Source organism: Canis aureus, chromosome 16 (genome assembly GCF_053574225.1).
Source record: "Canis aureus isolate CA01 chromosome 16, VMU_Caureus_v.1.0, whole genome shotgun sequence".
Lineage (NCBI taxonomy): Eukaryota > Metazoa > Chordata > Mammalia > Carnivora > Canidae > Canis > Canis aureus.
In genome coordinates this window covers 28,170,980-28,183,966 of record NC_135626.1, presented here as the reverse complement: position 1 = coordinate 28,183,966, position 12,987 = coordinate 28,170,980, and the positions used below count along the sequence as shown (strand labels likewise).

The 12,987-nt window shown below is 54.5% G+C and overlaps 1 long non-coding RNA gene across 1 annotated transcript; it reads left to right on the top strand.

The window, feature by feature from the left end:
* Positions 1-3,746: 3,746 nt before the first annotated feature.
* LOC144286277 (uncharacterized) lies at positions 3,747-12,568 on the top strand. The gene is made up of 4 exons (XR_013354319.1): positions 3,747-6,520; positions 6,956-7,459; positions 10,241-10,295; positions 11,332-12,568. It is a non-coding gene; the product is annotated as an uncharacterized LOC144286277 (long non-coding RNA).
* The last annotated feature ends 419 nt before the right edge of the window (positions 12,569-12,987 follow it).

Below are 12,987 nucleotides of genomic sequence, written 5' to 3'. Positions count from 1 at the left end.
CACCCCCCACCACCCATCCCCTCCTTCCTTCCCAGGCTGGCCAGGCCCAAAGCTCTCTGCAGGTCTCACAGGCAGAGTCAAACCCAGTTCTCTCAAGAGAGTGATTCTCCCTCCCGACCCCTTGGTGTGCCCACCCCACCCGTGTGCCCGCTACGCCCATTCAGCACCCCCACCCCAGCAACAGAGTCTCAGACGAAACAGAAGCAGAGTCCATTCTTTATTAGTGTTGGGACCCCTGGCGCCCCCCATCCCCCTCCATCTACCCTCCTTTTCAGCCTCTTCCTCGTCCTGGCATCTGTCCGCTTGTGGCCAGGCCGCACGCTGGGGCCTCTGGGGCCTCTCCAAGGCTGGGGCAAGTCCAGCTGTACAGCCCTCCCAGGCCTCTGGGCGGCAGAGGAGCTCGTGCGGCCTTTCCCGGGCTGGCCAGAACCAGGAGGGACGACGCCTCGAGGGACAGTGGAGGCCTTTCAAGGGTCCGGGCGGGGTGGGGAGGGTGCCTGAGGGGCTCACCTGTCACACACGGTCCTGAGCGTGGAGGAAGACGGCGGCGGCGGCGGCGGCGGTGTGGTCTCCGAAGCCCACAGTACACTCATCCATAAAGTAGGAAACACTACACCCTCCAGTGCTGTTAGTAGTGCTTTCTACTTTATGGGTGACTGCACTGTCTGTCTGTCCGTCTGTGAGTATTCTTGAGGCCGCCTGCTCCTCTTCCTGACTCCTGCTTTGAGAGCCCCCCCAGCCCTCCCGGGGGCTCCCTAAGACCCTGCCGCGCTGCCCCAGGGTCCCCAGAGGGCCTGCCCTGGGCCTTGTGGGCGGTGACTCAGCATGGCGCCAGTCTTTGCCTCCCCTTCCTTCCTCCCCCCACTTCCTCTTTGGTTCCCTCTTCCCTTCCCCCTGCGGCTCCACCCCATCCCCCCACCTTTGGAAACACTCAGGTAGAGACCATCGCCACTCTGGTTCTGAACCGGGCGCTGACCCCCTGGGTGACCCCTTCCAACCACACTGCCTGCCCTCCAGAGTCCAACTGAGGCAGCCACAGCTTCCTCCCACCCAGGCCTCCATCCGCAGCCTCACCACCCACGGCCCTGACTCCCTCACCACCCAGCAGCTCCCCCGGCAGAAGCCCAAGGCCATCACAACAGAGATGGTGGCCGTGTTGGGTGGAGGGGCCGTTTAGTGCGTCTCGATGACACTGAGTCCCACTTTTCAGCCACCACCCACTCCCTGCCATCCCCACCCTACTTTCTGGCCTTTGTCCCTTGAAATCCAAGACCCCCGCTTTCTTCATCGGGGCCAGGAACCATTTTACCTTCCTTGTCTAGAGGGACATCAAGGCCCAGGATTTTGAGTAGCTGTTCCGCCACAAAAGCCGAAAGTCGATAGATCTGAGGGTTATGGCACCTCTTTGCCTAGAGCTTTGCTAGTAAGCCTTGGCATCCAGACTCTCAAAGTTCCTCCCCAAAATATCTCCACCCATGCCTACAAGTCAAACCCAAAGCCAAGAGTTGAAGAGCCCTGGTTGGGGCTGAAGTGAAGGTCCAGATCCTTACCTGATGCTGCAAGGCCCAGAGGAGCAAGCCCCGTGCTCCAGGCTTCCAAGTGGGGTTCCCTTCAGGGCGGGCAGGGCTTATAACCCCGAGGCCACGTGGGCCAGATCTCAGGGCGCCCAACGGTCGTGGAGCCCGCCCCCACACCGCAGTGGAGATTAGCGCGCCCCTCCCCTCCCTGGGGAGGACAGACTGACAGGAAACCAGAGACAAGGCTGGGTATTGGCGGGAGGGGTGCTGAAGAGACCATCTCACACGCCCTGGGCAGGTGGCTTCCGGGACCCCAGGCTTGCCCTTCCCCCATGGCACCAAGTTGGGGGGACTGACTCGGGCCCTGAGGGTGACCCTAGGAGATAAGGGCTCCCTGTCAGGGCCTTCAGTGAGTGCCCAGAACACAGGGTCCCCGATGCAGCACAAGGAAAGCCCCACCCCCGAGAAAACTCTCTTCCTTTTGGGACAGCAGTGACATTCAGACCAAGCCATGTGTTGCCTAGAGAGACCACACATGTACAGATGCACGAAGGGAGGTCCAGGCCGGCATATCATGGTACCCTTCACATAGTTGGAGGCCTCAGCACCCCACAAAGCCATCCCGGCCCCCCACCCAGCCTGTGGAAGACCGGCCTGTGCCCGCAGCACAGTACGGAGGTCACGCTCGGGCCAGGTGGGCCTGTTAGCACTAGACTGGATGCTTATGCTTATGCTTCCTGTGAGGCCTGGAGGGCTAGGAGGGCAGGGCAGAGCAGTGGGGGGACCAGGGTCTAGGGAAGGACAGTGGTGCCATTAGGCTTGGAGGAGTGAAGGGGAAAAGACTCCAAGGGGAGGTTCTGGCAGCCACCGGATGTGGGCACGGGGCCCGCCCACCTGCGTGCCACCCCCGCTTTCCCCATGGGGAAGGCAGGAAGCTGCCCATCCCAGGGCCCCGTGCTGGGGGAGGGGAGCACGGTGTGGGGCTGGGTGGGGGCGGGGATGGGCTAGGTCTGGGCCACACATTTTCCCAAAAGTTCTCCAAGCCTCTCAGCGGGCTCATTTCTGGAACCAAGAGGAATAGTTCAGGGGGATGGGAGGGTGGTATGCATGGACCAGCATCACCCACTGGGACTCCTTCCCAGAAGGCCATGGGCCTCTTCTCTGGGTCCCCCATTCAGAGTCAGGCCCTCACAAAGTTCAGGGGACTCTCGGATTCAAGGTCCCAAAGAGGGTTGGCATGCAGTAGGGGCCAGTGGGGAGGGAGATCATCACATGTTCTTTCCTTCAGGAAAGGCGATCCTCAACCTGAGAATTATTGTCCAGGCCGGGTCCATAAATAGGATGGAGAAAAGGAGAACAAGGCCCTTCATCCACTAGGGTCTGAAGAGACAGCAGTGAGGAGGGCAAGCTGGCCAGAAATGGGACAGTGCTCCTTTAACAGACCACCGCTCTCCAGACCCTGGGTGGAGGGGAAGTGGCTGCCCTCCACGATAAGAGGATAAGAATATCAAAGTTGTGCAGTAACCTGAGTTCCTGGACCCCCACCCTTCGGGGCCCCTCCTCCTGGAGCATCTTGCCGTCCCACCACCAGCCTCGGCCTAGAGTGCTCTTGTAGCTATCACCTCAGAGATATTTTGTCCCAGCAAACAAGAGTCACAGACTGGGAGTCAGGGGCCTGGCTTCAGGGCCCAGCTCTACTATAGACTCTCTCCACATGTGACCTGTGGCAAGACAGAACTGAGTGTCCCTCCCAGGGACCCACAGGTCCCTCAACAGTCTCCAACTCAGCCCCATCGCTTCTCGGCCTTTTGGCTAAGATCAAGTGTAGTATCCAACTCAGCCCCTTTCCCGTCCTGGGCCAGGTGGAGGTGTCTCCGATACTGTTCCCTTGTGACCACAGAGGCTGCTTTCCTTTCATGTGTCCCCAGTGCCCGTGGCCAAAGACCACCAGTGATGTTTGGTTGTTTGTTTGTTTTAAGAGAGAGACTAAGGCCCAGTCTCTCCACCCCAGAACTTTTGGAGTCAGGAGGCTTCTGGAGGGGCTGAGGCTTATACTGGTTGCCACTCTCAGGCTAGGGTTGAAGAGGGATGGAGCAGAGGTGAGGCCCAGTGTCCCTGGAGCCTGAACTTCTCCCCCCACCCAGCAATGGCTCCCAGCTCCAATGGCCTCAAACCAGGAGAAACAGGACAGGGCCAAAGACAAAATCAAGGACAAGGGGCATGGTCTGAAATAAGGACATAGAGATAATAAAAGTGCAACAGGTGCACTGGACTGGAAGCCCCACTCCAGGCTGGCATGATCCACATGTGTGTCCTGTATAACTGACCAACAGGTACCTGAGGGAGGATCAGTGGATGCCGATGGGTGCATGTACATACACACACACGCACACATGCACGCACATAAACACACACAAGGACACACATGGCCCAAAGGGCCCAAAAGATTCACAATCTTTCCAGAGAGACAGCAGACATGCCCAGAGCCATGCAGACAGGTGGTGGGTAACAGCCCAGCTCAGGCCTATAGACACACCTTAAGGAAGACCTGCTGCACACCCTGGACACATCTGCCTCCTTCCTGGAAACACCTGGGAAGGTTCACTTGGGAATTTGGAGCCAGCCCTGGGAGGGAACCAGGGAACCAGGGACGGCTTCAGAACACAAGCACCTCTGTACAAGAGGCGTGACTCCCACTCCTGCCCCCAAAGCCCTCTGTTGCCTCAGTTCCCCAGGAGAAATGATGGCTAGTGGCTGAGAATGGAGGCGGTTGAGGAAGGATGCTTCTCTTTGTGGAGGAGAGAGGAGTTCAAGTTGACTCCTCAAACTCCACCCCTTGGCAATAGGTCAGGGCTCCATCAGACACTGACTGGGAAGCCTTGCTCACTTGGACTCTGCTAGGAAGTGTCCTCCATGGTCCTTCTAGTTCTGACACTCTTTGTCCAGGGATCATATTTCTGCTCGGAGGTAGCAAAAAGGGAGGAGGACTAGGGACCAGGATAAGAAGTAGTAGAGGCAGAGAAGCTGGCATCAGAAAGAAAGTGGGAAGAGCCCTTCGCCAGGTGACAGGGCTGAGGCCGCTGGGGTCTGGGATCCTGGAGGGCTCCAGGTTCTCAATCGCACACCTCTGCCCCAACCTGACAGCTATCTTTGGGTGCCAAGCTGAGACTGTGGGTCGGTAAAGGTGGGCCTGAGGAGAAAAGGACACAAGACCTGTCTTCAGGGACTCCCACTCTGATAGACAAGACAGATCTCCACACAGGGTGTGAAACTTTTGTGTGTCGGTGTGAGAACAGTTTGTACCAAAGTGGGCACAGAGCTTCAGGTCTGATGTGGACTCCTGGATCCTACTTGAGCAAACACTGAATCTGAGAGGTAAAGTAGAGCCCACATAAGGACCTCCACACATTCCTACATCCTACAAAATGACAGCGATGAGGGCAAATGAGTCCTGGGTGGGGTGGAGGGCCCCACAGGCCTGGAGTGACAGGTGCTACAGTGGCCACCTCAGAGGTACAGGGGGCCCCCAGCAGATAAGGCTTCCTGGAGAAGGCAAGCATGGATGGAAGGGGGTTTGGAAAGAGAGAGAACAGGGCAGGAGCTGGCTGGCAAGGGGGAGAAACAGGGAGAAGAGGCCTAACATTTGCAAAGGGGAGTGGGCGCAGAGGGTGAAGGAAGGGCAAGGGTGCTGTCTGCACACGGAGGCACAGGCCCTCCCTGCAGCTGCACGGGTCTGGGGCCTTTGCTAGGCAACAGACAGAGATGGCAGCCCAGATAACCTGCCTCGTGAGGAGACAACAAGACAGAAGCCACAGGACCTAACCACTCACAAACAGGAAGTCAGAAGGCAGAGGAGGCCCGCCCTCGGGGGAGCAAGGCCTGGGGAGCCCCCAGGCCCCCCCTCTGTGTGACTACAGAGGAGGGAAACTGAACCCCTAGCATCGCAGTATGGGGCTAAGGACAACTGAAGTCAAGAGTCTCAAATGCTGGAACCTTTGGTCACCCTCCCTGGAAGGGCTACTAAAGGAAGCAGGGTCTGAGAAAAGGAAGTGCCTCAAGAACCTAAGACAGTGCATGGCCCTTGCAGACCTGAACCGGGCACCTAAGCAGGTGCCCTGGCTCCTTTCAGAGCCTCGGGGAGCACCAGTAGTGCTGAGAGGCCTCCCGAGGAGCGGAGTTGGCACCTTCTCCCCTCTGCCCCGTCTGCACTGCCCAGGCATCCCACAGGTTCAACTTCACTGTCTCCTGCTCTCCTGGGCTCAGATGCCAGCTCTGCTGGTCTGGTTCAGCTCTCCAGACCACAGTATTCAAGGCCTTTTAAGCAGCAAGGTCAGGGTGTAGTAACCTGGCCTGAGTTGGGAAACTGGCCTGCGAGCCCAGAGAGAGGCAGGAGGCAGCCTGAGGTCACAATGCAAGTGAAGGCCAACTTCGGAGTTTTGTCCATAGCATCTGGGAAGAGGCAGGATTGTCTGGCTAGGAAATGGGGTGTGGGTGTGAGGAAGAAAGTCACCCTGACGACTATTGTGGGAGTGACCATGAAACCAGAAGGCCACTGGGATCTCCCAGGAACACAAGCAGAAAAGGCCTCCCGCCCCTGGCTCTCTCCAACAGAAGTGCTTGTATTAACTTGCTGTTTCTGCTCTAGCTTTAACGGCTATGAATGAACTCTGTGTTTATTGTATGTGCGTGTCCCAAGAGCTGGGACCAGGCAAGGCGTCCCTGCCTGGAACCCGCTATGCCTCTCATCAGTCTAACTCCCTTCCCCAACATCAGGACCACCAAACAGAAGGCAAAACAGGGAGACAGGAGACTAGGGGCCCAGCCCCCACACTGTGGCTTTTTACAGTATAACTTCAGACCGTTCAGAGAATCTGATCCCCAACCCGCAGCTTTTGTTTCTTCACCTATAAAACTGAGGAGGAGGTTGACCAAGGACCCGTTTGTTCTCTCGGAAGTTCCCAAGAGCAAGAGGGCCCAGGAACCTTGGAAGAGGAAGCAGCAAGGTCTGTTTTCCAAGACCTGCCCAGCCAGTAGGTAGCTGATGGATTTCCCCAGCAGGCTCAAGGGCAGGGCTCCCATTACTCAGAGAAGGCAGGTGGCTGGGAAAGGATCTAGAGCAGAATCCTCCCCTTATTTTGTCTGGGAAAACGGGGCGAAAGGCTGGGGGCACTCCTTGGTCTATCTCTCCCCTCCTGCCAGCATCCTGTCCCCCACTGGATTCCTCACATCCCAGGGGCTGCTGGAAGGGGCAGAGGGTGAGGTCTGCCCCATGAACTGCTCTGGGCTGTTGCCTCATTCACCCCCATGTTGAGCACACCTAGCTGGGGGGAAGAGCGGCAGCTGAGGCCACTAGAGAACTTTATAAAACACATTCAATCCGAATCTCATTTGATCAGCACGCTGAGCCACTGATGTAAATGACGGGATCCCCATTTCAGAGATGAAGAACTGGAACTCCACGAAGTTCAATTTCACCTTCCTGAAAACGAGCCAACAGTCTGCCTCCTGGTTCTGCCTCACTAAGGAACTCAGTTCAAAGTGCCCCCGAGAAGAACCAGCCCTCCGAGAGGTGACCCACCGGAGGGGGGAGTGGCGGCCTGTGTCTGCTGGCGTACCCAGCTGGGAAAGGGGATTGGAAAAGGCAGTGGGAGGAACTCGAGTGGGCCCCACTCCCCAGGCGTGTGGGGGAGGCAGAGAGCCCTAAAGGATAGCCGAGGGGTCCGCGGAATCTCTCCAGCAGCGATACCTACTCCCTGGCCCTCCCGCCCCTCACTCCGAGCCTGGCCGCAGTCAGAGGAGGGAGCCGGCCGCGAGGTCTGAGGGCCCCCAGCGGCCGCAGCAGCAGCTCACGGGTACTGGAGCCGTTAAAAAATGACTCAACCAGAAAGTGCGTTTGAAGCGACGCTTGCCAGGGCCCCAGAGCCAAACCTCAAAAAGACGAAGTGAGAGAGAGGAGGCTGCGGGGCCGGGCTGGGGGCGGAGGCCCGGGCTGGAGCCGGCCTGGCCAAATAAGGGCAAATGCTCCCAGGCTGACCAATGGCGCCCAGGCAGCCACGTCATGGGGCTGTGGCTGGGGGGCAGGGGAGAGGCCTGGGGCCAAATGGGAGCTGGGGACTGGGGCGGGGGGCCCAGGCTCTCCGGGAAGGGTCCAAGGGTGAGTGAGCAGCACGAGGTGTTGAGGCCCTCGTCCCCAAAGACCTTGGTACTGAGGGCAATAGACCCGTGCCCCTGAAAGCCCCACCTACAGGCTGGGGCTCAAGGGGGCAAAAGGAAGAGAAGGAGGGCCCCCTCACCCCGTCCCACTTATGGGCCCCAGATCCCCATCTGCCGTGACAGAAATTGAGGGAAGCCATAAGCTGATGCACCAGTGTAGTTTTGTCTGGCTACTGACTTTGGGTAAGTGGTATAACTGAGACTCAGTTTTCTCATCTGTGAAAGGTGAACAGTACCTCACAGATGGTACTGAGGATGAGATTCAGTGATTGAAAGGGGCCGGTTTTGAACCTGGTAATTGTCATACTGATACAGTAAATTATTAGAAGCCCAAGGACTGCTTCTCACTCATATTCTTGCCTCCCAATTGTTGTGAAAGATCCCTTTGCAAGGACACCATGTGGCTCTCAGTGGTGGGCCCTGTGCCTGTAGCACGGGGGGAGAGGTGTGGAGGTCTGAGGGGTCCTTCTAATCGAAGCCTAGTCCCTCCTACCACAGAATAGACACACTTTCCTCAGTCTCAGTCACCAGAGATGTGACGTGGCCACCCTGATCACCTCCACCTCATCTTCCCACCGGGTCCTTCTGAGCTCCACACTCTGCCTCCACCTCCCTGCTCCCCTGGAGTGCAGGGCTGAAGAAGTGAGTCTATTCAGCTACCCAGAGACAGTGCCAGTGTCTCAGCTGCCAGCACAGGGTGGGGGCAGCAGCTGGCTTCTCCTAGGGGACCTCTGATCACTCCCTTGCCTCAGGCCTTCCCAGCCCCTGCTGGGACCATAGCCCAGGTGAAATGGCTGCCAGTCTCTTCCTCTCCAGTCCTTCTCTGTCCCAAGCACGGATTTGCATTTCCCCCCTGCCCTCTGCTACCCAAGCCCCCAGGGACAAGGTGACAGTTAAACCCCTTCCTCTGACTAGTGGCCCCAGAGCACTCACTTCCTACCAGGTATTTTTCAGGATGGGGGGAGGGGTTCATACAGTGGCAGTGGCTGGTTGTGGGGAAGAATGAGAGAAGCTGGGGTCCCTACACTCTAGTGTCTGAAGCTGTTGCTTACCGTCCCTCAAGTTCTCTCTGTAGCACAAGAACTCAGTGTGGAGGAAGGAGAATGCACAGGCAGGAAGCAGCACATAGGAGCTCTTAAAATGGGCCTGCCAGGCCTCTGACTTCTTACAGACTCAGGCTTCCATCTGTGGAATGGACTTTCAAGGAAAGCCCAGGGTTCAAGTCCTCTGTCCATGACCCCATAATGCCTGCCTTCCACTCTGGGGGGAGTGTTGAGAATCAGAGTGCCAGAGGTCCTCTGTCACATTTCATAGAGGATCTGGCATGTTGGCACCAGCAGCACAGTTTTCTCTGCCCTCAGTTCCTACTTTCTTAGGGTCTTAAGGCAAAGAGAGTCACAAGCATCTCTAGCAGAAGGCACCAGGCTAGGTAGGGTAGGACGTATAAAGTAGCAGTGGCCCCTTTGGGGTCAGGCTGACCACTGCCTCTGGTGCTGTCTTCTCACCCATAAAGTGGGGAGGTTGGCCTAGGTCATGACTCTCCCAGGCTTCACATTCTCTGTATGATCTGCTGTCACTCTAGAGCCCCAATGCTCTGGTGAAGGACTCTGCACCCCAAAGACCCAGGCAGGCAGCCATGTGCTTTCTTCCTCAGTCTACACCTTATTGGCCCACCCTATAGCACCCTTATAGCTCACCCTATGCTACTGGCTATCTGTTCTCCTGGCTCAAACAAGACTGGAAGGGGGACAGCCACACATGGGGAGAAGTGGCAGGCTAACATGAATCCAAGAGGTAGAAAAATAATCAGTCCCAGAACCATTTCACATGATACAAAAATGGAGGTGTATAACAATGACTTTGAGCCAAGTAAAGGTTAAATCATACCCAGAATTTTGTATCCAAAGAGCAAGGAAATATATGAAAACAAGAGAACAGAGAGATTAAAATAAAAAGCCATGGTACTTAAAAGGAAAATGTGTTGGTTGTGATATATTTATGTATGATGGATGTATTGGAACATCCATTGTCCAACAGTACTACAGGGAGGACATTCTTGCCACACTTACCTAGAACTTATCTAGAGCTGGACAACTTTGGATAAAGATGATTCCTTAGATACACTTAACAGTTTACAGCTCTCAGATTGCTTTTACATAAATTAATGTATATCTCACAACTATCCTAAGATAGGACTACTGTGTCTTTAAGTGTATTTTTAATTTGAAGTTAGCGTACAAACAGAAAAGTGAATTAATCATGAGTATATGGCTCAATACATTTTCAGAAAGTGACCTAATCTATACAACTAGCATCCAGATCAAGAAAGACTCAAGATCCCCTCATAACTCCTCTCACACCCCCACTTGTCATGGGTAACCACTATCCCACTGCTTAAAGCAGAGTTTTGTCAGCTGCATCGTATAGAGAGGAAACTTTTAGAGCAGTCAAGGGACTGGAGGCAGAAGCAATACCTCTAATTGGTTATGTGTGTGTATTTTCATCACAAGTCTCAGTGTTCCAGTGGAGTGTGAAGGTGCCATAATGGGGCTGCAGATGGAGGTGGTAAGTAGGAAAAAAGCAGAAGTTGGGGGTATGGAGCACAGATCAGCAGATACCTAAGAGCTGCTAGAGTAGAAGAGAAGATGCAGGCAGGTGGGAATTGGAGGAGGGCTAGACCTGTTTCCCAATGTCCTGCCTAGGGATCCTTGAGTAAATCCCAAGGATCACCTCCCTGGACCATTTCCCCACATTGCCTCCTCCTGAGGTCATTTTAGACTGGGAGACTAGAGACGTAAGTGGTAGGCGTAGGGTGTTCGGGAGACTCAATGTATACAGACATATAACTTTCTATGATAAACCAATGCCTCATGCTGGTTCTGTGGAATACTCATGAAGGGAACAAGCCCACGGCATCCAGGGCAACCTATATGAGAAGAAGTTAACAGCCCTAAATTTGAGTTAAGGCTCTACTTCTTGATCATGGCCAAGTCACTTTAACTTTGACCTTTAGTCTCTTCATCACTATATAAAGATGTTAACGATGACACAGGGGTTTTGTGAGGATCAGGTAAGATAAAGGGACATGAAAGCCCTTTTGTCAACTGAAAATGCCACTTAAATGAAAGGCTTTACTGATAAACATGAACCAGACTTCCAAAGTAAGATACTAATCTGTTCTTCAACATTGCCTACCTCTTTTACACATGCTCACAGGATCAGGTGTCAGGGAGGGAACATGAGAATTGAATAGCGGGCTATGGACAGGCTTGGAGTAAGAAAGTAGTGGCCATGCCCAGAAATGGCCATGCCCAAAAATTAGGCCAAACCTAGAGCTCAGCCTGAGCTTAATCCTCCCCAGCTCATCCCCATTATTTCTCGGAAACAGCTTCCCTCCAAGACAAGAACATTCCTCCCTTCGTTCCATCAGCCATCAATTGCTGCCCAGGGCTGTAGTCTGCATTCAGCAATGAACTGCCACTGAGTATGTTCTTTAACCCCTCAGGCAGTAGTGGGTAGGAAGTAGAGAATGAGGAATAAGTAGATAAGGGGAAGGCAGCCCCATCACTACACTGACTCATGTCTGTCATTGCTGAACTAGGGAGGAGCCTCGCCTTTCTGAAGCAGAGAAACCAAATGACTGAGCAAAAGACCAAGACCCTGGATGGATACGGGACCTCAGTGGTCAGAACGGGGCTGAAGCTCTGACAGGCACAGTGAGAAGAGCGCAGCCCTCATTGAGGGCAGCAGTGGCACCGGCAGCAGCGGGAGCAGCCGAGACCTCCTCTTCCACATAGCCCTGTCCCCTCCGAGGGAGCTGTGAAGAACCAGCAGTCCCTCTTTCAGTTTCTTTGGGCTCCCGGCAGTGGATAGACCCTAGCACCTTCTTGCCTGTCGGGCTGTTGAGCGGCACCGTAAGCAGCTTCCAGGACCACAAAAAGCAAGAAAGCGAATTGAGCAGCAGCTTCCAGGCAGAGCCCATTTGACACTAGGTCTGTGAAATCCGGTCCCCACGACTGGCCACCCCTCCCCCACAACCATCAGGCCTGTGTCTTTCGCTTCCTGCAAGGCTAACAGTTAGGGCCTCAGCCCGCTGTAGGGCTGAGGCAGGCAGGCTGAGTGTGGTTATTTGTGCACAGCTCCTCTTGCCTCCCCTCCCCACAACTGTTTCCATTCTCACCGAGCAGCCACGTCCGGGTCAGACACGCAGGACAGCAGCTGGGGATTTCCAAGGGACTTTTTTGAGAGAAGCCAGTGAAAGTTGGGTGTTGGCTGCACAGCCTAGGCACTCTTGCTGAAACCCACTTCTTCCCTCCAGAACATAAGGCTGGCCTGGTGGGGCTACTTCCCAAGGATCCTTTTAGATGGGAATTGAACAGAAACCACCACCCTTGAGCTCTTTCAGTTTGCTGGGCTGGAGAAATCCTTTAAAAATCCAGTTGAAATGGGGGTTAATGGACAATTCCCTCAGAGCTTGAAGGCATCAGCAGAAAACAGTTCTGGTCTGAGGAAGACCCATGAGTGACAGGAGCCGCCTGAGCCACTCCCAGCTTCCTTCCCATGGGCCTATGAGAGGACAAGGACAGGGGTGGGAGGAGGTTCACTGGACAATCAGCACCTCTCCCTCTTTTCCACACACTTCAGGGCCACAGGTAACAAGAGACACTGACTCACTAGCAACACCAGGTGGCTAGAGACACACAGCCTCTGTTCACAAGTCAAGAGCTCATTCTGCAGCCGTGATTCTAGACATTTCTCCCACTATTTGGCTGACTATGCACATACTGCACATATTTAAAAATAGCTAATAAAAAGAGTAAATGAATTTTACCTTTTATAAAACCTAAGTTCTAGAATGTTCACTTTGCTTCATTTTTATAATCATAATACTAAGGTAAACAGGCAGAGTGTTATCACTGTTCTACAGATGAAGAAACCTAGAGAATCAAAATGGGGATATGAAAAGGATTCCCTGTGGAAATTTAATAAGAATGTATGATATTTATCATTCCAAAACAGGTAACTCACCTTGGCCAATATCCTGATATCAAAACCTCCTACTAAGCCAGAAGGGAAAGGGAGGGGCCCAACATCTCCAGAGGCATAAACCAGACCAAGGCCCAGCAGCCACCCGAGGGGCTCCAATTAGAGGAATACATCAGAATATGTGTGGCAGAGGAGGGTCATGGGTACCACTGAGAGGCCTAAGGTATAGCAAAAGCAGTTAAGAAAAAAAAAAGGGGGGGGGCAGGTGAGG